The sequence below is a fragment of the Pezoporus wallicus genome, unplaced genomic scaffold (genome assembly GCF_028554395.1).
Source record: "Pezoporus wallicus isolate ANWC-B61680 ecotype Strahan unplaced genomic scaffold, APGP_CSIRO_Pwel_v1 contig_5261, whole genome shotgun sequence".
Lineage (NCBI taxonomy): Eukaryota > Metazoa > Chordata > Aves > Psittaciformes > Psittacidae > Pezoporus > Pezoporus wallicus.
The window spans coordinates 1907045-1931110 of NW_026642423.1; the positions used below are offsets into that span (position 1 = coordinate 1907045).

General features: G+C 40.5%; 1 long non-coding RNA gene across 2 annotated transcripts; it reads left to right on the plus strand.

The window, feature by feature from the left end:
* Window positions 1–3355: 3355 nt before the first annotated feature.
* Window positions 3356–23115, plus strand: LOC130610362 (uncharacterized). Of its 2 annotated transcripts, XR_008975035.1 has the most exons (4): window positions 3356–3617; window positions 5406–5558; window positions 20915–21043; window positions 23016–23115. It is a non-coding gene; the product is annotated as an uncharacterized LOC130610362 (long non-coding RNA). The 2 variants fall into 2 exon arrangements; XR_008975034.1 differs by lacking the exon at window positions 23016–23115 and having other exon boundaries at window positions 20915–22437.
* The last annotated feature ends 951 nt before the right edge of the window (window positions 23116–24066 follow it).

Genomic DNA, 24066 nt, shown 5'->3' on the forward strand with positions numbered 1-24066 from the left:
CTACTGGTATTCCGGCAATGTCTGAAGTCTCTGGGCAAGAACTGTCTTTTGCTAATTGTTGTATGTACTAAAAGTCTTTGAGTCAAACACAAGACATACAGACCAGAGCACAGAGTCTGAAAATTACTTTGCTAAAGTCTTATGGTGTGTGAGACTATTAACTGTACAAGGAATGCCAAATAAAGGAAAATTTTATTTGAGCCATATTAATTATTTAGTATTGGTCAAATCACATGGAACTCGTTGGTGTTTACTAGAGAAAGGTGCTTGAATGACTTAGCTGTTGAATTTTTCTTAAACTCTGTTTTGGGCTCTACTTATTACATGTTCAAAGGTATTAATTTTACTTACTGAAAAATATTTTGTAGGTCAATGAAATTTTACACAAATATTGCAGAATATCTACTGACTGAAAATTTATTATGATTCTTCCTTTTATTTTTTTTTTTTGTTTGTTTGATGGCTAATCCTGTGGGCCACACACAAGCACTGCCACAAAAACCTATATACTCAATTATAACAGCCTGGAGCTCTAACCTCAAGTACTGGTAGTGAGTAGGTTTCATGGAAAACCAAAAGTCTACTAATAAGCTGCACAAAACTAAATTAGCTGAACAATTAAGTGCATTAAAGGTTTTCAAGAGCCCACTTAGAACACATCTGTAGCAGAAAATTGAAGAATGGTTGGAAATATTTTCAGGCTCTGGAATGCGATTGTCCATATTCTTACACTGTTAGATGCTGTAACATGTTACATGGTTCCTGTCAGCATTTTGTCCATGCCAACCAAGATGCAAAAATTTATTTTCAGGTGTTGTTCAGAGACTGATCCAGAAAGCTCTTGCAGGAGGCAGTTTTCAGGTACCCAGACTATTTCTGGGGTCTGAGAGAGGCTGCAAGCCAGTCATTTGGTGCCAGTTGATTTTAGTGCCAGAAAACATTCCTGGGCGAATATACATGCCCTGTTTATATCAGCCTAGTTTTGGGTGTGTCTGGCTCAGCTACTCAGAATTAATCAAGTTGCTGGGATTGGGGACAGAGGTGAATTTTTCCCCAGCTCAAATTAGCCCTTGTGCTCCTCTGTAGAAAGTAATGAGGTCTATTTTTTGAGTATCATATGACAAATTTCTTTTTCAGAACACGATATTCACAATGTCCTTCATGGCTTCTGTTCCCTGTTGTGGCAGCTTCCCAGCTTTTCCTACAGCCTCCACTTTGCTTTGCATCAGGAGAATCCTGCAGCCTCTGCTGTGTGGGAACATCAGAAGTAGAAGATTTGTAGTTCCCCTAAGTAAAAAAGCTATTGAAGAGCTGCTGCAATCATGGAGACAAGACTTGGTAACCCAGGCAATCCATCTGAGGTCTCTGTTCCTAACTTCAGGGGGAAAAAAAAATCATGATCTGTTTTTCCTCAAGTTACTGAAGTTCAAAAAAGACAGTCTTAATTCAGTTAACAAGTCAACTTGAAACACCCTCCAAAGCTTTTAGTACCAAGACAAAAGCTTAAGGGAAACAGAGGTTTTGAGTAACTCCCTATTTTGTAACCAGACGAGGTTTATGCTTGTGCATGATAGACATACTAATTTCCAAAATGCAGCACTTTGGTAAAAGTTAGCTTAACCCTTACATTTTGCAGCTGAAAGTAATTAAGTAACATAATTGTTATTTTTGAGACAGCTAAATACAGGGAATAGTGAAATGAAACTCTTTTTTTTTTTTTTGAATTACCTATGATTTTGGATTTTCAGTGGTGTCCCAGTATCTTAAAATCTGTGTTTAGACCTCTAACCTGAGGTCAAATAACCACCATAGCTGCTGATTTGCCTTTTGAGTATTTGTGAGCTGTGAAAATGAGGGCAGGTGTCTCAAGGTGGCCATCTAAAGCTTTAACCAGTAGGCCTTCCTTCATCTCTACATCTGACTTGAAGCAAAGGAGTTGTGATTGAGGTAAAAAGTAATACCCTAATTGTTTTGCAGCAGTTCTTGCAGTACTGATGCATGTTTTCTTTCAGTGTTCTTGGCTTATGTTTCATGGTGGTGGTCCTGTTTCAAACTAAATCTGCTCTTATTAGCTCTGTGTCAACATAAAAAATGAACAAAGTTACGGGAAGGTATTTTTGTGGAGAATCTCTTCCAGCACCTAGCACTCTCCCTTTAAGCTCCAACTGTCCTATAACTGAGGTCTATTTTTGCAGGCTGAGTTCAGTAAAGGATGCAAGAGAGAGTTACACTCAAAGGAATTAAGGGGTAGGGGTGTTGTGTGTGTTTTTTTTTTTTTTTTTTTTCTTTTTTTTTCCTGTTGCTCTAAACTGCATAATCAGGAGAGGAAAAGATCCAAAACTTCAGGGCAATGCACAAGTGGAAGCTTAAATTCTCATTCCCATAAAGCCGATTTATCTTTCAAGGTTTCAGGATTTTTTTTCCTCTTCTTCTCCTGCTATGCCTAAATTTGGCCTTCTAATAACATTTTTATAATATACCGTTACACAAAGAACACAGCAAAAGTCAGTTCAGCTCAAGCCCAGCTGCTTGTAAAGGCTGGGTGAAGGAACTGTTTTTTCTTTGCACTCTGTTCAGTGTGTTTCTCAACACCTCTAAATTATTTTTTATTTTTTATTATTTTATTTTTTTTACAGGAAGAATTGGGACAGGATTTTCATTTTGAGTTTATAGGTCAGCTATCTTTCATCAGCTCTGCTCCAGAAGTGTGAGGAAGTATCTCTAGGTCAGTATCTGGTGATAAAAGAAGCCTTTTAAGACACATTGCAGTTTCTTGCAAGTTCACCATAGGAATTCACCTGAAGGATGTCATTTTCATTAATCCTGTTTGTAGAAAGAGGACAAAATGTGGGCATTTTGGATACACTTAGATAATATCCTAAGAGGAAGCTACCAGAGATCGAATCATGTGCCTGTACACAGGCATGTGGTACATTTTGGATGCTGTAGTATATTCTTTGAAGTGTATGTCTTCCGTATTCCTTCACGATCCTCAAGAAGATGTGTATGCTACTGTAAGAGGTCAAATAACATACTATGTCTATGGTTTCAACACCTGAGCTATTCCATTGTTGTGGGACGTTTGACCTAAGGTGCATAAAGAGAATATGTTCAGCCACAGAAACCCCTGTATACATTTGGTTATACAATTTAACCTACTACAAAACTATAGATTCCCAAGCAGGAAGCCAAAGGAATTTCTCAGCACCTCTGCAGGAGCAGGGATAATGCACGCAAAGACTCTTCCTTGTGGAAAGAGAAAAGCAATTATTGGCATGGTGATGGTGAATAAGCAATGACTGTGCACTCTTTCATCGAATGTCTTCTGCTTCTAGTAAATTAACAAGAGGCAAATTGAAACAATCAAAACAAGGTAGTTTTGTGCACAATGCAGGAGCTGTGTAACCCATGATCATAGGATACTGTGGATGATAAAATTTACACAGCTTCAGGGAGAGTTGAACCACATGAATTCATGGAGGAAAAATCCATCTTGAGTTGTACTACTGGCAGTATCTTGCTCATGTGGACAGTGAAGAAAATCTAAGAACTGGGGTACTTGTACTCTCCTTAAGCTGCTCCCAGCAAAGTGAGTTCCTGGCAAAGAAAACCACCAGGTGAGATGGATTTCCTTATTTTCTTAAGGTTGTGTCCAAGAGAAAAATTGCATTTTGAAAGTCAAAATGTTTCACTTCCACTTGCCAACTTAAATCTGATTTGTTTTACAACTGAGTCAACTTCAGTCTTCAGAAAACATTTAAAAAAGGTTTTATTTCACAGCAGATGAAACATTCTAGGTTTTCTTCAAGTGGAGTTTTTTTGATTATTTTTTTTCCCCATTTGCAAAGCAAAACTGTCATTTTTGTCTTTGGGTGACATGAAACTTTGCTTTATCTTTCTTGACCCCCCAAAATTGACTATATTCATGCATCTGTCCCTGAGAAAAGAGCTGCCCTTTTTTCCCATGCTATCAAATTTGTTATTAAAACAAAACAAAGAAATAAAAGCAATGGCCTAGAGGAAGAATCATGGAACATTGGAAACCAAAAGGAAAACCTTGCCAATTGCAGTCAGTTTTCAACCTTGAGGGGGATGAGGGACTGAATATTGTTGTATAGTTTGCTAAGCCACTTGTAAAGCACTTTGGGTTTCTCCAGGATGAAAGGCATTATATGAACACAAGTTGTTGTTATTAAGACTTGTGAAATGTGAAGACATTATTAAAGGTTGTGGTCAGATTTCCCTAGGCAAAGAGAAATTCCCCCATTGGTTTTGGATGTTTACAAGGTGCCTGTAGCTGGCTGATTCCCTCCTCAGTGTTAAACCCCATTTCAGTGGTCATGTTCCTTTTTGTTGGCAGAGCATTATTTAATTTCTCAGAAATGAGTTTTACTGGGCAGTTCTCAGTGCTGCTGGATGTTAGACACTCAGACACCAGGATGTTTTACACATATGTAAGATATTAAGCACCATTCTCTGTTGACATTTCTTCTCTTGCCCTTGAGGGGCAAAGCTGGACACTTCTTCATGGCTGAAGATTTGCCATATAGCAACATCAGTATTTGTGGTGAGAATGACCCCAAAGCAGACCTTTCCCATCATCTTTCCCAATATGTAGTAATCCATGAGACAGGGCAAAGACAGTGAGTGGCTTGTTGTCCTCAGGGTGCAGATAAAACCTATAGATTGAATCAGAAGAAATAAATTCAGCTGCTTTCCTTTCTGCAGCCCATTTCTGCCAAAAAAACAAATGCTGGTGTTCACAATACTTGATTTGGTATATGGTAACCCTTCTTCCACTTGTCAAGCATTCCTGTTACACCCAACTTCTTCCTGCTGTTTCCATCTCAGGGGTTAAAGACTGACAGCGAGGTTGACACTCTGACAGCCCTTCTTTGAAAATTATCTCTAGCACAGAGGATAAAGGGCCTGGATTTAGTCCCTGTTTACCTGGAGAGTTGCACATTTAACAGCAAATATCACAGAGATAATGTGCTGCTAAGTTTTACAGGCAAATTCACCCAGCAGCTAGTTTGTGGTTTCTGGCATCTGCCCAAAGCTGCTCTCTCAGAGGGTCACAATATGTGAAGAGAAAGGGACGAGTTAGCATACATTTTACATGCCTGGCTGGAAATGGAAGGGAATACATACAACTTGCAGGTGGAGCAAGGGAGGACTGCTTCCCTGTATCAGTTCAGAGAGACTGAGGAGAAAAGAGCTGGGCTGGGCTTTCACAGTTATGTATCCCTAGAATCCCCAGATACTGGAACAGTGAATGGAGGAACTCTTCTGATACTCTTACCAACCTCCAGGTAACTTGCTGGATGGGGTTAGAAATTGTTGTGTCTGTTGCTCTAATGAAATCATTCTGCCTGTCTTTGAACTGTCAGTTTTTATAATTTTAGGAAGATGAGCAGTCAAGCCTGCTCGCTGTTGAAAGTGCAAATTACTCAAAATGGAACAGCAGCCCAGAAGACAATACTGGCCTTCACGCGTTTTCCAGTCTGCTGTCAGTGACTTCAGTGCATCCCCTCAGAGATGTGTAGCAGGTGCCACAGGTTTGTAAAGAATTGCGTGAAAGGGCCAGCAGACTGGGAAGCACACAGGGGTCCTTGTTTTTTCTGTTTCAGCAGAGGGAAAAGCAAATCTGTTATCACCTCCTGCCCCAGGATATGACATTTTACCAAACCTGGGGTAAATTAAAGGCTGCTGAAGCAGAGACCACAACATATATCACTGTGGTCTTCTGTGCATCCACCTCCCTCTTCGAAAGTGCCAGCTGTTCATCCATGGAAGCAGTGATGTCTCACTTGCCTGGCATCCCCTGCCTTTCTTCTAAAGTTGAAATGATCCAGCACAAGCAGTAGGGAACTGGATTGACTCCAAGGTAGAAAGGTGGGTGAAGAAGGGGGAGGGGGCTTTGGAAGAGGCTCATACTCTAAATTGATTTAAACTGTGCTTTTAGGTTCTTTGAGGCAGGGATTCAACAAGCTCCTACAGTGCTCTTACCATCTTTGAAAGCAAGTACTTTAGGCTATTTCAAGCCTCTGTGAAAGGAATAGCAGAGCAGCATGTAAAATTTTCTCAGCTGACACTCAGGGGAGGAGAAACTGCAAATAAGGAAAAAAAAGCCTTTGAAAATTCCCACCTCCTCCACTTTGAACCACCTCCGGAGTTGAATTGCATGACCCACTGTGCTCCTTGCATAGTGGTGGAAAGACCACTGAGGTACTTCATGGAGACCTGCCAGAGCCAGGCATCTGTCTAGGAAGAAGGGTGCTCTGTACAAAGATTGCCCCTTTCAAAAGGGGAGGAGGTGATCACTAAAATCTTGCTTTGCATTTGCACACTTCAATCAGGAATTAACAGGGGATAAAACCTAATCGGCTCCTAGCCTACAGTTAAAGTTTCTACATTGCTTTAGATTGTTGGAATCTTGAAGGAGCCTTCCTCTGCTTTGGTTTGTCTATCTTAGTGTACTCCAGCTTCACGGCTGCTTCAGAAAGTCAAGAAATGGACCTATAGGGCATCTCTAAGAGCACAGAGATGGCTGAGAAACCAGTCCTGAAGGGTTCCTGTTAATGCCAGATAGGTAGAAAGATATTACATGCATTGCTACATGTGGTATGCAAATTATACATTGAAAATAAAGTAAGCTGCATTTTCATCCATGTGAAAATGTGATTCTCTTCAGACACAGAAGACTCTTCACACAGTCTTGTCTGTAAGAAACTTACTCTAGAGAAAAGGGATCATCATATCATTAAAACAAAGTATCAGAAAAGGCCGTAAGAAACAAACCCAAATTCTGATGAAAAGCTGTGAAGATTCATTTCATTTCTTCACTTGCTGCTCCTGAGAACAATGCTCAGAAGCTGAAGCAGACTTCCCAATGCTGTTTGCATTTGATATGACAAATCCAGGGTTGTGACAGGTATATTTCAGACACCTATTTCCAAGATTTCTTTGAAGTCAGAATGGGATGCACCACTAAGCAACATGTTTGTGAATGTGGAGACTTTTACTAAATTAGAATAGATGAGGTTTTATACCACTTTATCACTGTATTCAGTTGCTTAGAAAATTGAGGAGTATACCTTCTTTTAGCTCCATTTCTATTTAGTAGATCTTTGTCCATGTGTTTACGTTGTGCTTAATAAGCATGGAGTACATAATTAAAACAACAACAACAACAACAAAACAAACAGCCAAAAATGAACAAGTAGACTCCAATTCAGAAAATTAGTCAACTGTGTAATTTCATTTCAATGATTAGTCCTGTTAAGAGTTACATAAATGCTTAAATATGGGATTAATACCTCAGCTGTAATATCTATATGGTTTATTTCATGGCATCTCACTGAGTTAGGGCTCAGGCTAATCCCTAATTCCTGGTTCAGCAAGTATAAGGTTTCTCAGCCTGCTTAGGTCACAACCCCTTTCTAGAAGTCAATCATTTTTGTGACTCCATGTAAAAGGAAGAAAAATCTGCTGGTGATAACATGGTGAAGTCTTTTTAATGCATTTGTGCTCAGGCTTTCTGAGATCTTGGCAGGGAATATTTGACCTTAGAGATGAAGGTGTTACAGGGAGGAGAATACAAAGATTTTCTTAGCCTTGGATTGTAATAACATTCCAACGCCTCATGAACCCCCTTGATTGGCTTTCTGACCCCTCACTCCCTTGTCCTCCCCCATCTACCCTGATTTTGCAATGCACAAGTTGAGAAAATTTTGCCACAAAGACAGCTAGGCTCAGTGCAGTGGTTTCAAGGGGCAGAGAATTGACTGCTTTGTAGCTGTGAAATGCTTCACCCGCCCTGCTAGAAAAACAGAAAGCAAAACCAGGATACTTCATTTCTAGTCTAGATTGGCCGAAGCAATGGGGAGGAGAAGATGGAGGAGGAAAAGGAGGAGGAGGAGAAGGAGGAAGGTGGTAGACACCCAGGCTGTGCATATGACTCTATTAAATAAGGTAGGGCATGTTCTTGCTATTGTCCTTATGCCCCATGTTCTCCTCTGCATCCTATGCGACCAAGTCACAACACAGGGAAAGAAATCTGCATTCCTTTCACTTTTTCAAAGCAGGTTTTTCATATTTCAAATTATTCTTGGAGACTAGTGTTTCACAGTCATTTTTAAAATACGGGTATCAGAGCTGAACTCCAGATCTGTTAAAGTCTTCCTAAGGCAATATATGAAACTAATTTGGGTTTCCTAATCCTAGCTGGCATTTCATAGTATAGTGTTGCACTTTTATAATATGAATGATATGTGTTTACACTGGCCAGCTACCGAAGTCACTCTGTTAGGCTCTCTATAAATGGTGTTATAATTGGGAGAAAATGCTTACAAACTCTCTTCACACCTCTCTGACTGCTTCTAGCTCTGCCTTGCTCCAAGGGTGCCCATTTTGCTGAAACAGCCCAGCAAGAACACTTGTTTGCTTAAAAGCCAAGAGTTTTAACTCAGTTTCAGAACTTTTTTTACCTGAATGTGATGGGTTTCTCTGGTCTCACTGCCTGATGATCAAGCCTTTCTCTAAGGTGCTTGATTGCAGTGCTGTATTGGAGAAGTAGAAAAGGCCTAATGGCTCCATTTTTGACTGTGCTTACATGCCTTCTCAGAGAAACTTGCTCATACTTAGTGAGGAAATCTGCCAGCAAAAGCAGGACCCAAACATGGATTTCCAAATTCCAAACTCTGTCCTAAAAGCAAGGCCATCTTTTCTTTCCTGTTGTTTATCAGCAGGAGCAGTACTCCCATGGTGATTCTGTATGCAAGTTATTCAGCCTCGCAACTTGCAGTTTTGTACTTAATTTCCACACGATGGTACTGTACTAAGACACTTCCTCTTTAAGTGGCTAGCTCTGATTTGTAATTAGCTGATGCTGTTCAGACAGCATTTATGTGGCACTGGGGTTTTTCTGTGATACGGTTTCCATGTTTACATTCTGCAGGTCACCAAAGGTTTTATGAGCTCATACCTGTACTGCATTTCTCAGCAGTGACTCATGAGCAATCAGCCAGCCTATTTACTCCCAGAGCACCATTTTACATTTGGAAACCTCCTTAGCTGTAAATATGTCTGAAAGTTACTGTGGATCTGTCAGTCAGTGACCCGTCAGGACAGATGTTTACAATTATTTTCTCAGAAAATATAGGCCAAGAGCTGCAGTAAAGAATATGAATCATTTCTGTGCCCAGTTTATCATTTGAAGTAACAGAACCAGCAGCATTAGTCTTAGAAACTGTTGGTTAAAGCTAACTTGGACATCTAAATATTCATAAAGGCATGAAAGATTTGGAGGAAATTATTTTCTTGGTTGTTTGTAAGCAAGCAAGAAAATATCAGTCACTTCACTTACACAGTGGATTTGTAGCCATTGTCACACACCTGGATTTTCATTAGCATACATCAAAGTAGTCTGTTAAAGCCTGGAAGTCACTGCAATACATTTTATCAGAACATAGTAAAAGTATTGTGAAAATCTCAAAAAAAATTTTGCCCCTGCTTGAGTGTGGGTGGCCAATGTGACCATCCCATAAATCTTAAAACTGAAAATTACTAATACGTCTCTTCACCTTTAAATATCTTCTTGGGAGAGTAAAGTAACCACATATTGCACTGGAGTACTCAGAGTTTGAAATTCCAGGAGGCTTTAAAAGTTAGTTCTTTGGTACCTTGAATATTGGTGAAAAGAATATCATAAACACTTCTTTTAAATACTTTTCTCCATTTGGTTTGGAATTTGAGACATTATTAATAATATTATTACTATTATTAATAATATTAATAATAATTATCTGCTTTATCTCAGTTTATATTGAGTACTAAATTCTTTTCAAGATGTAAGCATACACTGAGTTTCTTAAAACATGACTGCAGTTCATACTGTGTGGTACGATTTATCTGTTTTGCTTCCGTTTGGGGTAGAGCTTGGTTAGTTTATTTTGGATGTTCTTACATTACTGTCAGTGATGAGGGCACATATGCAACAGATCGTGTGCAAATGTGGTTCTGAGTTTTATACCTAAAGCTATTTAAAAGATGGGAAAATTGAGCCAGGGAGGAATTCAGTTGCCCACTATCACATGTATAATTATTGCTGAGGATGGGAAATATTACCAGAGGTCTTGAACTGGAATTATGTTATATACTTATGGAAGAGTATAATGTAAAATCTAGGTCTTATAATTCCCTGCTTGGGTACAACTAGGTAAAATAGTGAGGTTTATTTTTGGCACTCTTGGTAGTTATGAAGCTACAGTTAAAGGCTGATACAATGTTTACTGCTGCTTCCCTGTTTATTTGTGCATGTTGCTCTTTATGCTGGACTCCCTAATACATAAATTCTCTCACCTGTGTTTGCTCAGAGCGAGGAGATTTTGACTCAAGACTAAGGCTTGCTAGAAGCTACAATACTGTGAACAGTTTCCAAGAGGTCAACATCACTGCATTTCCAGCTACACCACACCTTTATAATAAGCTGTCCTCTGAAATGCTTTTCTGAGCTCTTGAATGTGTTCTAGCCTTTTTCTTACGGGTATGAAAGCTGATTAGTGTTGGTGTCTCTGCACAAAGGGATGCAGAGTACTGGTGAAAATCCCATAGGCTTTTGATGTGCCTTTTCTCAGATGGGCTCTTTGACAGCAGGGGGATCAGAAGATTAGAGTTCAGTTTGGCTCCACAGAAGGCAAAGTTGGACTTTAGCATCAGTTGGTTTCCAAATTGAACATGACCCCTTGAATATAACATACCAGATTGTTCTTGAAGAAACTCAAATAATTTTAGTATGCTTTTCAACAAGCAGCTTCTGGCTACCCTTCAAGACTTTCTGCCCCAGACTGACTTTCCTTAAACTAGCCTGTCTTTGAAGTTAAAGATGTCACCCACCTAATTGTTGATCAGTGTCAACCATGCTATTTTTAATATGGGAAGGCTATTTCAGTAGAAAATTTATGAAATTTTTCCCTGAAAATAAGGTACAGCAACAGGGATCATGTATGGTGTGTTGCAGTGGTGATAAGGTGCTTCCAGAGCCCAGATCCAAGTCATCATTGCACCATGCTGATATGTTAGAGTGTCAAGTGCCTGAGTGTGGAAATAGCCATAGAGGCACAGCTGGCTCTTGTGGGATGGCTGTGCAAAACAGGAGTCATGGCCTGTGTAGTTTGAAATCATGGAATCACAAGATTTCATGGTTCTTGCGTTTCAAATAATACAGAGCCACGAGGTCCTAGGACTGGTCAAAGAACAAACAGTGCTTTTTCAGAGGGTAGATTCACCAGTCTGTTCAGTTAAGAGGGCTTCTGGGGTCAATCAAAGTTCAGTTAGAGCAAACTCAACCATATCTGATTTTAAGCATGTCCCTAATGTGCACTTAAAGAAAGTCAGTATCACAGCCATTTTCCACCTCAGCCTCATTGTCCTAATTATTTATCTCTCTCTGGAGCTGTTGCTGGTGCAGAAGCTGGAAATCTTGTGCAGGTGCAAATTTACCTATTAAAACACAGGGTTCATTACTCCTGTGGCCCATGTGTTGACTAACGAGATGTTTCTCCATCCTTGTACTGTTCCCTTATGGTTTTATAAAGTAAATGAACTTTCAGGACAGCAACTTAGCTGTGCTCCAAAGATCTGTCCTGAATGGAGACATATCTTACACAGCATACTGCAGAAAGCTGTATTGTCATGCAAGTTGTTCAGTGAAAAAGAGCAAAGATACTGCATACTTTTACAGATTCAGCTTAGATTACAGCAAATGAGTTGACTTTCCTTTCTGGAAAGTCAACTGTAAAGTAGCTGTTTAGGCTCCTTGCACACCAGCAGCAAGAAAGACTCATGTACATCACTTATCCCTCTATTTTAGGTGCTTAGTAGATTGGGATGAGCACAGTCCTTTGATGTTAGGAATGGAAACTGTCACTCACTATGCGCAGAAACAATTTGTAGTGCTTTGGATTCCAAGCCATGGTTAAGGGCATGGCTAAATGTAAATAAGAACAATAGTTGCTTGTAATTTGCAATCTCAGCAGTGAAGCTGAAGACTGTCCAAGCGAAGAGACTGAATGGGAATCTGAAGACTGTCCAATAAAGGAGACTAAACTATACGCTCTGTCTAAAGCAGAATCAACCAGCAGGGCTGGAGGCAGTGTTCTTGGGGTAATGCCATGAGAGCTTTATTTTGAGGACATGATAGCTTTCTCAGGTCCTCAGCCCTACTCTAAATCCCTTCCAAAAAATCCAACCTGGATCTGGGAGAAGGTGAAAGAAAGGCTTAATTCTTAAAGATCCTGTGGCAAACAATAACCAGAGTTTAACAGTCAATAGGCAGATTAAACTGGCTGTGGATCAAAATGCATCAGGAGCAGAGATTTATTGCAGAAAACAGACACAGAATAAACCCTGCTCTGTTGCTGGAGTACTAACTAATTGGTTCTACTGAGGAAAGGAGGGGGAACAAAAATTACACTGTCTATATAAATAGGCATCAGCAAAGCTGTTCCTGGCATGCTTTCCTGCCCCAGTCCATACCACCCAGTGGGGTAAATATCTCATTCCAATAATACCACTGATTAAATGGCTGTGGGATAAGGAATTTAATAAATTCCACACAGCATGTGAATGATAATCAGTCCAGGAGTTTTATGCACTTTGGCTTGTGACATATACCACTGAGTTACAGGATAATTAAGGGAATATTCCCTCCTGTCTCCAAATCTCTAGAGACTGTAGGGCATGCTGAGCCTTATGCTTCAAAGGGTAAAAATAGAGCAAATGGGATGAAATGAGGTGAGATACATAGTTTGAATACCAGTCAGATCTAAAAGGCAGGGGCATGGTCCTCCATAGTTTTACACTTAGGGAGCTTTAGAAGACCCGGTAAATTACTTTATTCATCCTGCAAGGTGTGTAATATGCCTGTATGCTTGTTTGATGATTCATTTCAACTCCTTGTTACAAGGGTAAAAGACATTTTAGTTTATATGTACCCTGTGTGCCTGCGGCAAAGAGCAAGATGATTCCACTGCACTGCTATTCATCTGTTATAGGGATTTCTCATCTCTCTGGACTGGATTAATCTAGTAAGAACGTACCTCAGACTTGAAATTCATTGACTGTGTCACATAATGTGAAACCCAAACTTGCATATCCCACATTTCAGCTCAGAATTCCCAATCAGAAACCTGACTCATCCTGCAGCCACTGTAGATGAAATGTGTCTCTATGCATGCATGGAGGTCCTTTCAGTTTCTAGTTACAATGGAAGAAGTCCCATGTGCATACCAACGGACTTTTGGTGGGGTATTCAGAAAATGTAAAAGAATTGGTAACATTTCTTTCATGTGAGTGTATGCCACATAATGCAGTACAAATGGAGGGATTGCATCTTCTCTCCACAGCCATCAGAGAAATTGCCTTCTGGTACTGTGCTGATGCAGCTCAGGCATGTTAAACTTTTGGGAATCTGTTTCCAATGGACACTAAACTCTGAAAGAGTGTCTTGATATAGATATTTCCCTGAAAGGCAAAGACGTAAAAGAATTCAGATATGTTTTTTTCTGTTTTGAGTTGTGTTATTTCTGTGTTTTGGAAATAACAAGTTAAAAGTTGTGTGGTGTATCTCAAAGCAATTTTATCTATTATTAACAGAGCTTTGGAGTTTTTAAATCAGCAAGCTTTCAGCAGACTTCATGCATTTAAATGGGTAGTTCTTCAGAGTTTGCATAAAATAAGGGAAATATTTATATTTTTTAAATAAAAAAAATTCTAGTCTTCCTTTGTACCAGCCAACTGCTGGGCCAAAATACCTATTCAGAGGGCTCTCTCTCTCTGTACCACAGCTCACCCCTCAGCTACCTGAGCCGTAGGAATGGCTGCCACTTCATTTAACCTCCCAAGAAGGGGCTGACATATACTTTGCCAGTACGTTTCACAACTCACAAGACAGGAGATCACGTATCTCAGTTCTGTCCCTGGCTCTGAGAGAAGAATGTGGCTTAGGGGTCTGATAGGGGGTAATGAAAGCTCATTCAGCCTGAAAGACATTGCAGCTAAATAGTGAAGATATTATTACTATGCTGTGGTCCTGCTTTCTGGCCAAGCTGACCTTTGGTAACCTCTGCATTAGCATTGCTGTGAAATATGGCAGCAGCTTGAACTCAACTATCTTCCATAATTGGGATTTATGTTCTTGGTCAGTAATAAGGACAAAGAAATGTTCAGTATCAATCACAGCAATTTATGAGTGCATGAACCAGAGTTAGCTCACTCAACTCGCTCTGAAGTTTACAGGAGTGTTGGTTTGGAAGCAACATCCATCTACTCTTCACACCTGTCCCTGAAGCAATCTTACATTATTACCGTGATCACTTTTTCATGGTGTGTATCTTGTCACCTAGGATAGGAAAAGGGTAGGCTCAAAACATGCTGAATACTTTCTATTTCTAATACAGTTGCATTCATAAGCATTTGGGAATCATCTCACAAAGTACAGAGGTTAAGAAATCAAGACAATCTGATGGAAAACTTGGGGTGAAAAAAGCTTATTTTTAGAATTTGCATTCTTTTTTTCTTTTTATTAATTCCTTTTTCATCAAAGGGATTCTACTCAGAGTTTCCCTTCAGGGTGGTGTTTGCAATTTGATGAAAATCTTTATATCACAGAAGTTTCTGTAAAAGTGGGAATTTCTGATTCACCCTCTTCTATGGAATTGTAACTTGTTATCTCTGTTACAATTGCTTCTCAGTTATTTCCAACAGTTGTTAAATCTTCTGTTTTCTAATGATAAACAATATTCTGTCTCAGAAAATTGGTGCACAGGTTCACTAAACATGTATGCATGAGGTATGTAGAGGATTGGACAAATGGCTGGTATGTAGACGATTGGAGAAATGGCTTTTCTATTGTTGTTCTATTTTGTTTGGGCTATCTCTAGGTGTACAGAGTCAAAAACATAGGGTTGCTTTGTAGATGTGGATATTGGTAAGCTGTAGTCTCCAAAATGACTAATGGATTTTTCTAAAATTATGTTAGATTTCTTCCAAGATAATATATGATCCAAGATAATATATAATAAAATATATAAATAATATAGTATATATAATAATATAATATATAAAACAAGATAATACAATACATAAAGATTACTTCCAAGATAATATATATGATACAAATTTTTCAAATAAGGCTAATCTTAACCTTTTTCTATTTAAAAATTTGTGTACTTACAGTGCAGTTGAGAAGCATCAGTTCTGCTTCTTAATTATCCAGTCTATCTCAGTTATTACGGAAAATTGTTCCGTTTCTAATCTTTTTTCTTATTCACACTTTTCGCTTACTTTCATGTTGGTTTGCATGTAATTGCCTCCGCTGTCACAATGGCTTTCATGAGCCTGAAGGGAAAAACAAGCACCTTTCTGCCAGGTGTTTTACATCTACTTTTTCTCTCTTAATAAAAAGCAGTGTTCCATCTGCTCTTGAATGTGCACATCTCCACTGCCAGTCCTATTCCAATCTCACACCCCTCCAGCTGTGCACGTGTTTCTTATTACAAGACAAGTCTATGGAAGAGGATGGCAATTGTTGCTTGGTCCCCATCTGAAACAAATTCTCAAGATGAAGGATGGCTTCTTAGATTGAAAGTTCCTGTAAGAATAATAGTGCCTTTCAGGCCCTAACAGTTTAGGTTTCCTGGAAAAAGGAGCATCCCGCGGTAAAAGATGCTGTAGGAAACCCATGTGTTGTGTTTAATTTTATTCTTGCCAAATCTTGTTATTGACATTAATGATCTGAGTGATGTTTCTTACGACTTCGGAATAGCTGAAGAATGGATCATTCCAAAAAGCAGCTGTTGACAGACACACCTATATGTGCCTCCAAAATCACCATGTTTTTTACAGTCAAATCTGTTTATATATTTATTATGTTTATATTTTTCTCTGTAGGTTCAGGATAAATAGTGGAAGCATTCTGAAAATACTATTTTTCTTGCATTAGCATTGAATCTGAAAGACAGAAATCTGGGAAAAAAGATACAACTTGAAGTGCACAGTATGTGTGTTCATATTTCTATAAATATGATAGTCATTCCTAGCTCTGACATGCTGCAGGGGACTCATCCTATAGGGGACACAGTAGACCCACTCATGTAAACATGAAGGCGGTATAGTAGCTAGATGCCACCAGGCATTCTGTTGAATCAATATGGTTGAAATTAATTGGTCAACTGCATATCCAAGAAGTTTCAAATGGATTGGTATGGAAGTAATATACTTAAGTGTGATTTCACCTGGGAAAATGGACTTCACTTAAAACATATACTCGTGCAAATTCTCGGCATACTTTCTTTTGTCTATTGTAAGTTTTGTTATGATGCTGTGATATTTTAGTGCTTGTTCCTCCTCACCAGAAAACAAATGTTCTCCTTTATTGTGAGAGACTGAACCAGGCAACAAAGTTTCTCTCCAGGTATCATATACAGAATGAATTTGTCATATTTAAACATATTCAAAACTTCTATCTAATAAAAGTGTCAGTGTTAGTGGAAAGGAGACTAGAATTACCATAGTGGAAAGAAGGGGTATGACGAAGAGTTTGTGTCCTGTGGAGATGGGCAAGGTGTGGCAGAAGCTGCAAAGCACTAGAGAGGCAGATCTGGACACGCCTGCTGGTCACAGATCAAATAAGAAGATCAGAAGGAAGAGCTGGAAGAGATGTCAAGTACTGACTTGAAAGCAAGATAGTTAAGATAGTTACAGACATCCTTGGTGGTCCTGGGAGAATGGGGACTGTGTGGGCTCATACTTACATCCTTTTGGAAGCCCCCTTTTAATATTCAGATGGGGTTTGCTGCAGTCCCTTTCTGTTCGACCTAAGATTCCTGTTATTTATGACCCCATTTCCACTTCTCTTGGCTGGATTAATTCCACTGTGGTTATTCCAAAGGGATTCAAATTTCCTTTCTAAAATAAATGCCTGTCCTCCATCAACCTTCTTCTCAGTATCTCCCTCAGTTTAGGAAATTGTATGGCCACAAAGTACGCTGGTCATTGCCTTCTCCTGTCCACCACCCTCTTGTGTGAGAATGTCGTATTGGAAACACTGTTTCTTGTTCCCAACTTCTTTCTCTAGAACAATGCTTTCCTCTGTAATTTTACTTCTTTCCTGGAAATGGCCCTTCTGGAGAAGGTCATGTTGTTTGTGTTGTTTGAGGCAGGCAGGGAGAGTGTTTGGTTCTATCCACAGCAGTTAGAGTGTAGTATAGTGTTTCTATATATGGACTGCTATGGTGTTTTGTTATGAAACAGCTTCTGATGCAGGATGACAGCGGTCTTACAGTTTCCAAGTGTATTTCATCCTTCTATGAAACTGACAAATCTCTCTGTACCCATAGATTATGTACATAAATGTTTTAAAAGCTCAGTTGTACCATCCTGAAATTAAACTGAGAACTGTTAACTTAAGAAAAACCAGTGTTATAGAATCAGAGAATAATTAGGGTTGGAAAGGACCTTAAGATCATTTAGTTCCAACCCCCCTGCCATGGGCAGGGACACCTTACACTAAACCATATCACCCAAGGCCTCGTCCAACCTGGTCTTGAACACTGCCAGGGATGGAGCATTCACAACCTCCCTGGGCAACCTATTCCAGTGCCTCACCACTCTAACAGGAAAGAATTTCCTCCTTATATCCAATCTAAACTTCCCCTGTTTTAACCCGTTACCCCTTGTCCTATCACTACAGTCTCTAATGAAGAGTCCCTCCCCAGCATCCCTATAGTCCCCCTTCAGATACTGCAAGGCTGCTATGAGGTCTCCACGCAGCCTTCTCTTCTCCAGGCTGAACAGCCCCAACTTCTCAGCCTGTCTTCATACGGGAGGTGCTCCAGTCCCCTGATCATCCTCGTGGCCCTCCTCTGGACTTGTTCCAACAGTTCCATGTCCTTTTTATGTTGAGGACACCAGAACTGCACACAATACTCCAGGTGAGGCCTCACAAGAGCAGAGTAAAGGGGCAGGATCACCTCCTTCAAGCTGCCGGTCACGCTCCTCTTGATGCAGCCCAGGACACAGTTGGCTTTCTGGGGTGCAAGCACACACTGCCTGCTCATGTTCATGACCAACACCCCCAAGTCCTTCTCTGGAGGCTGCTCTGAATCTCTTCTCTGCCCAACCTGTAGCTGTGCCTGGTATTGCTCCCACCCAGGTGTAGGACCTTGCACTTGGCATGATTAAACTTCATGAGATTGGCATCAGCCCACCTCACAAGTGTGTCAAGGTCCCTCTGGATGCCATTCCTTCCCTCCAGCGTATCAGCCGAACCACAGAGCTTGGTGTCATCGGCAAACTTGCTGAGGGCGCACTCAATCTCACTCTCCATGTCAGCGACAAAGATGTTGAACAAGACTGGTCCCAACACCGATCCCTGAGGGACACCACTCGTTACTGGTCTCCAGCTGGACATTGAGCCATTGACCACAACTCTTTGCGTGTGGCCATCCAGCCAGTTCTTTATCCACCGAGTGGTCCATCCATCAAATTGATGTCTCTCCAATTTAGAGACAAGGATTTTGTGTGGGACAGTGTCGAACGCTTTGCACAAGTCCAGGTAGATGACATCAACTGCTCTACCCCTATCCATCAGTTCTGTAGCCCCATCATAGAAGGCCACCAAATTGGTCAGGCAGAATTTCCCCTTAGTGAAGCCATGCTGGCTGTCACCAAGCACCTTGTTGATTTTCATGTGCCTTAGCGTGCCTTCCAGGAGAATCTGCTCCAAGATTTTGCCAGGCACAGAGGTGAGACTGACTGGTCTGTAATTCCCCGGGTCATCCATTTTCCCCTTCTTGAAAATGGGGGTTATATTTCCCTTTTTCCAGTTGTTGGGAATTTCACCTGACTGCCATGATTTCTCAAATATGATGGCCAGCGGCTTCGCAACTTCATTTGCCAGCTCCTTCAGGACCCGCAGATGGATTTCATCAGGACCCATGGACTTGTGCATGTTCAGATTTTTAAGATGGTCTCCAACCAGTTCCTCTCCTACAGTGGGCACAAGGCCTTCATTCTCACAGTCCCTGCATCTGCCTTCCAAGACTTGGGTGGTGTGGTCAGAGCCTTTGTCACTGAAGACCGAGGCAAAGAAGTCATTCAGAACCTCAGCCTTCTCCAAATCCTGTGTAGCCAGTTCTCCCGAGTGCTTCCTGAGGGGGCCTACTTTCTCCCTAGCCTGCTTTTTATTTGCTATGTACCTGTAGAATCCCTTCCTGTTATCTTTAATACCTCTAGCTAAGTTTAATTCTAACTGGGCCTTAGCTTTCCTAACCTGGTCTCTAGCTTCCTGGACAACATCCCTGTACTCTTCCATGCCACCTGTCCTTGCTTCCACTTATTATAAGCCTCTTTTTTCATTTGAATTTTCCTCAGCAGCTCCTTATCCATCCAAGGAGATCTCCTGGCCCTCCTGCTGCACTTCCTTCTAGTTGGGATGCAACACTCCTGAGCTTGTAGCAGGTGATCCTTGAATATCAACCAAGAGTCTTGGGCCCCCCTGCCCTCTAGGGCTGTATCCCATGGAACCTTCCGAAGCAGGTTCCTGAAGAGGCCTCTTCTGCTTCTGTCTTTTACCTCTGGATCTGGATGTCCTGGTTTTGGATGGGATAGGCTTAATTTTGTTCCTAGTAGCTGGTACAGTGTTGTGCTTTTGGATTTAATATAAGAATAATGTTGATAACACATTATTAATTGATGTTTTAGTTGTTGCTGAGTAGTGCTTACTCTAAGTCAAGGACTTTTCAGTCTCTCATGCTCTGCCAGTGAGGAAGGGCACAAGAAGCAGAAGGGAGCAGCCAGGACACTTGACCCAAAGTGTCCAAAGGGATATTCCATATCATGGCACGTCATGCCCAGTATATAAACTGGGGGGAGTTGGCTGGGAGCCAGTCGCTGCTTGGGCATGGGCTGGGCATGGGTGGTGAGCAATGATATTGTGCTTTCTTGGGTTTTAAGTTTCATTTTTTATTGTCTCCCACTTCATTAGTATTATTATTATTGTCATTATTATTAATAATGATTTTATTTCAATTATTAAACTGTTCTTATCTCAACCCAAAGCTTTCACCTTTTCTTTTTTCTGATTCTTCTCCCTGTCTGACAAGGGAAGTGTGTGGGGAGAGTGAGCAAGTGGCTGTGCGGTACTTAGTTGCTGGCTGGGGGTAAACCATGACACTGGACTGGTCAATTTGGGGGAAAAACAGAAAATAAGAAATGCTCTTGTAATTGTATGGTTAAGACATAGATCCTCCAGAACTGGCATACTTTGTGGCCATGTAATTGGCACTAAAGAAAGGAAGTCAAGCATAGTCAGGCTAAGGTGTAGAAGAGCTCTGCCCAATCTTGGTCCAAATGAACCTGAAATTATCAGACTTTCAAAGACTGCTTTTCAAGTGAAGTGTGAGAATGCACTAGTTCCAGAATGTGACAGATTTATAACTATTGCCATTTGTGGCCATTTTATAGATAAGGTTTTTTGGTTTCATTACTTCATTACATTGCAAAACCAGTGAGATTAGGCAGGGATGAGGAAAAAAGAGATCAAAGCTATAGACAGAACACTGAAAATTTGTGAAACCATTTTACTGGCGGAGGCACAGAAGATTTCTCCAGACTGTGCTCAGAGAAATGTCCAAGCCCTTAAGAGTTTGCTTTTCAAATTCCTCTTTGAGTTTTATGTGGTTTGCTCATCAGTGCCACAGCAATGGGACATGGCATTTCCCAGGGATAATTAAGTACTCCCATAATGTTGCCAGGTGACCTGTAGGTCCCGCAGTAACATTACTCAGACAGAGAGAAATGGGACCTAAAGTCAAAGCCTTTCCTTCAGTCATCTTTTTTTTCCTGTTTTCAGGAAAGCAGCAGATCATGCAGAGCAAGAAGCTTATGAGCCAATGAGGAATTTTGACACAAAATAGTGCATTTTGGAGAAGTGATTTGGCCACTCAGGGCTGGAGTCTTGCAAACATTTATTCTGCATGATGTATGTGGTAATTGTGACCCAGAAACAAAGCCATATGCCACAGGGCTCTAAATGTATACTCAATTTTCCATTTTCATCATATAACAATAGCAACAGTAATCTATTTATAGACAATGGCACGACATTTCATAACTGATCAAGATCAGTTCAGAGCATCAGGTCCTGGCTAGGCATTAAACCTTCAGGAAATATCTCTCTGCTGCATTATCATTGCCTTACTATTTACAGCAACTATCACAACTATTTGTATAAATATTTGCTTTCCTGATACTGGCACCCCGAAGGAGTTCAGGTCAGGATATTGTCTGCATATTGTATAGCATTACAACATGCAAGTATTTAAGTGACTGTGGAAAAGAACAGGAGGCTTCAAATCTGACTGAGAAATGAAGGGGTCTGTCTTGGAGCACCTGCTCTGCACAGTTGGCTTTTATTAAACAATACAACGTGCAACTCTGCAGGAGGTCAGAGCAGATGATCTAATGGGTCTTCTTGCCCTTGAAATATGCAAACTACACCACTTTAAAGTTAGTGTCAGAGAAGCCAGTAAAATTGAATTTAGGCTTGTCCATTTAGATTATTACAAAAAGGTATTTGGTGGAGCAGTTTCTCTGATCTCTTTTATTTCCAGTTTTGTTATGGTCGGTAGAAGGAGATACTTGGATTCACCTAAGAAGTCTGCATTCCCAAATACAGTGTCGGTGACCAGACACTTCAGCATTGTGATAGGCACCGACTGAACTTTATTCCTACTCAGTTTCACTTCCTGGGTGCTTTCCTTATTAGGCTAAATGATGAGCAAATTGTAAAATAAAAAATGCCCCAACTGTATCAGCACATTGGAATTTAAGAACCCTTCCTCATGTAATGAGCTGAGGAATTACAACACAAAGCACTCCTTTCTCTCAAGCTGACTGATTAACATAATAAAGTTAAACTCAAAGCAGCTTGTTCTCAACTTGTATTTAGCCTGAGGTTTTTTTCTTGTATTTCAGACCTGACAAAGGGCTCATGTGCCTGGAAGCACGTGCCTGCTATTTTCCAGCTATATCATTTGGTATAATTAAAAACCTTACCTCTTCCTACAAACTTCGCCACAGGAATCTACATGGCTAAGCAGGTTTTTTTTCCTATGTCATTATTTAAATCTGGCACAATCTTAAACCGTTAGAATTATGTATGATTTGCCAAATTTCTGGTGTCACTGACCATTACACCCATAGTTGAAAGTTGGCATCAGTTTCACATATGGAAAATATGCCCTGCAGCCAGATAATACAGGAGCTAGATAAACTTATTTTATGACAAAAAAAGATTAAGGGGTGACTTGAGCACTGCCAATAAACAGATGTGAAGGCAGAAAAATTGGATGCGTAAATGAGTAGTTGAAGAAATTGTAGGATCCAGTCCCAGACACACAAGCCAGAAGTCTGTGAATATTGAACTGTAGGTTTTTTGTTTTGTTTTCTTACGATTTTTTGATAAAGCAGTTATATGCCAAAGAACGTGGTAAATCTTCCATCACTTGGCATCTATACAGAAGGTTCAGCAACTGCCAAACTGGTTTTGAAGTCTGTGGGCTTGACAGAAACAGCAGTGGAGAAGCTGAAGAGTCCTTGTTCTTCTCTAGGATAGTGTAAATGATCAAAAAAAGACCTTCTTTCCTGTTTAAATAAGCTGGGACAGAGCACCTCTGAGAGACAGTGAAAGGCTATTTACACATCAAGGTGAGCTCTGCTCAAGTAGCTCAGTTAGAAGAGACTGCATTGTCTCCCAAGAAGAGCATCCAGCTGACTTGCCCTAAGCCTTTGAAAAGCGGCAAGATGCCGAGTTTACCTACTCATTGTGTGTAAGGCCAACATCAGTCCTGAACTCGGACAAGTTTGGATTGGCCCCGTTGTGGGTGGGCACATTCAAATCTTTGTGTTTCATTAAACTGTGGAGTGTTTGATTTTGTTTGCTTTTCCACCAGGCTGCCTTCCTTAGCAGGACTGTGTGATGTGAAGAATGGGTGTGCCCAAGGACCTGCATAATCCCCTGGTAATTTATGCAGAAGCAGGGGCTGGCTTGTCCATTCCAGTGAGATAAGGGCAGAGCAAAAACTTGACATGGGATTAATGGTCATCTGAAGGGGGTTGTCCAAGTTGCTTTGCTGTTCCCATGGGGTGGAGAGGTTGCTCAGCAGATCTCTGCTGTGGCAGAAGGGAAATATTTCATAGCAGGATTTCTGACTTTCTGACAGCAATCCAGAAAGTCTGTGCTGTGGGAACATGGAAAAGGAGGGAGCAGAAGGCTTCAGTTGTGCATATCAATGACTAATGTAGCTCCAGGTGACTGCGCTGGTTTCTTCTACTCTGACGCAGAAGCCTTTTGCTCAGCTCCTCAGCCTTATGTGTTTGTGGACCCATGTGGATTTTTCCTTGCTATCTAGACTTCTGGATAGCTACTTAAATCTAAAGACAATGGGTATTTTTGCTTAGTTAGGTTTTGTTGATTTCTTAAAAGTCATCCATTGAACCTACTGGTTGTTTTCAAAGCAAAAGTCAAAGCTACATTTCATTAAATGCTATTTTAAAATGCTATGAAAGTGACCTAAAACCCCCTCCTCCTCTAGAGTTCTGTGCTGGAACTCATCTCTGCTGCCTTCTTGCTATCCTACCACTCTTGCCAGCTTTCACTCTTCCTATGCAACATAGCAGAAGCTAGTTTCTGTAAGCTGGCACCTTATCTAAATGACATCAGTAATATCCTATTATCTTAAGGTCTAATCAGGGGTAAAGAGCTGAAATTAAGTTACAACCCAGAAATCTGAAGATTAACTGTAAAGGTTCCTCTGATGCACTGAAGGTCCATGACTCAAGAGTTCTTAAAAGTTATAAGGAATACTCAAAGCCTATAAATTAATTACTGCCAAGAAAATTGCAACACTGACGTTAATTTCTGGTAGAAACACTTGTTCCTTCTCTAAAAAATAAAAATAAAATGGTAGAGTGTAAAAGAATAATATATGAAATTTGGTTTTT